This window comes from Pinus tabuliformis, chromosome 7 (genome assembly GCF_031772625.1).
Source record: "Pinus tabuliformis cultivar Carrire ecotype Pingquan chromosome 7, CPIR1, whole genome shotgun sequence".
Taxonomy (NCBI): domain Eukaryota; kingdom Viridiplantae; phylum Streptophyta; class Pinopsida; order Pinales; family Pinaceae; genus Pinus; species Pinus tabuliformis.
This window is the reverse complement of record NC_142293.1, coordinates 1,553,549,203-1,553,550,963: the sequence shown is the minus strand read 5'-3', so window position 1 is coordinate 1,553,550,963 and position 1,761 is coordinate 1,553,549,203. Positions and strand designations below refer to the sequence as shown.

Here is a 1,761-nt window from a genome sequence, read left to right as displayed (position 1 = left end):
AAAATTGAATCATCACTCAAAAAAAAAGGAAACACTTGGTAGTGAAGATACAGAGTAGGAATAAAGGACAGTAGGCATCTCCTTTGCATACTAAGAAGTGATGGAAAAATAAACATCGAGGATGGTTTTAATTTAAAAAGAGGGGGAAGATGTAATACCCCTTTGTTTCTATGTCAATATCTTTTTAGATTGAATTATTCCTAGTAGTGATGCCTAGAGAGCCATGGTGAACTAGACTTAAAATAAATGATGGAGTATAATGATGTAATAATGAATTCTATTAATCAAAAGGACAAGTCTAGAGATTTACATGGGAAAGAAATATTTGATTTAAAGAGATCCTTACCTAGATCCATAAAAAATGTGGATGGATAAGATCGAGAAAAACTTCCCTAAAATCATTCCTAAAAATCACTAGGAATTGTTAAATGAGATTTAATATGAGTGGAGAGAAAAAAATATTAAATCACCCAATGTTGAAAAAACACTAAGTAAGGGTGGATAAAGTGTCACGGGAGAAAAAGGGCGGGCTTTAATAGAAAAAGGGAAGATACGTTTTTTAAAACACTACTACATAAAGGGGGGTTTTAAGACAATATTTGAGACAATTTTTTAGTAAATTGTCTTAACCCGAGACAAAAAAAAACTTGTGTATTGTCTTAAATATTGTCTTTAAGCGGGTGTCTTAAAAATTATTGTCTTAAAAATTATTATCTGAAAAAATACCGTCTTAAAAATTATTGTCTTAAAAAATTGTCTCTATAAAGACATTATATAACACAAACATTATTGTCTCTTAGGACACAATTTCATTTTTTTCTCTCTAGAGACAACACTTGAATTAGAGACAATGCCTTTAATACTAGCTATTGTCTCTCTAGAGAATAATTTTTTTTATTTAAAGATCACTTTTGTCTCTCTAGAGACAATATAAAACAATGAATCCAGAAATATCTCACCATTGAAATAAATCGATATAAAAAATATTTAATTAAAAATAAACTACAAAATCGTTGATTAATTCATGTTAGCGCACAGTGGAATCGAACCACCAACCTCCTGCTTGTAAGGCAGGTGCTCTTCCATTGAGCTAGCACACTTTAAAGAATTACGTGAAGAGTTATGGCAATCCTGAAAACTACATTTATAGCCATTGATTTAACTGAAAGAAAAAATTGACATATAATCTATAATCTTTATAAAAACTATAATCATGCAGACCATATTTTTAACTTACTAAAACTAGCAATTCCCCCAAAGGTGCAAAGAAAGGCGATTATTAGTATAGAGTTAAATGTTCAATAAAATGTGTACAGGATCAATAAAAATGTTGGGGAAATCTGGTGAAGAAAATGTGGTCACCCTGATGCAAATCTGAGGGATAACACCCCCCCACCCAAAAAAAAGAACGAAAAAGCAAAGTGCCTAACCTATCCTAAACCCTAATCCTAACCTATGTATAAATGGCCCACTCTATTTGCCTCACACCTTTCTCGTTAAGATTTTGCAAGCTTATGAAATCTTTGGAGCTGTAGCAGATACTCAAGAGTATTGATTTAGAATAGTTCTAGGGAAGATTGAGAGTGCTTCTTGGGCTAATTTGGAGGTGTACTTGGGAGGAATTTGAGTATTTCTTGGGCTAACTCAGAGCTATCCTAAAACTTATTTGGATTTGACAGACTCCTGTACCCATTTTCCCTGAAGTGCTCATCAGTCATCACGAGCCAAGCTCTGGGTTCCTACTTGAGTCCCTACCATGCC

The 1,761-nt window shown here is 33.0% G+C and overlaps 1 non-coding gene across 1 annotated transcript; it reads right to left on the bottom strand.

Annotated features, from left to right (window-relative positions):
• Positions 1–1,028: 1,028 nt before the first annotated feature.
• TRNAV-UAC (transfer RNA valine (anticodon UAC)) lies at positions 1,029–1,100 on the bottom strand. Its single transcript has one exon. It is a non-coding gene; the product is annotated as a tRNA-Val (tRNA).
• Between the last annotated feature and the right edge of the window lie 661 nt (positions 1,101–1,761).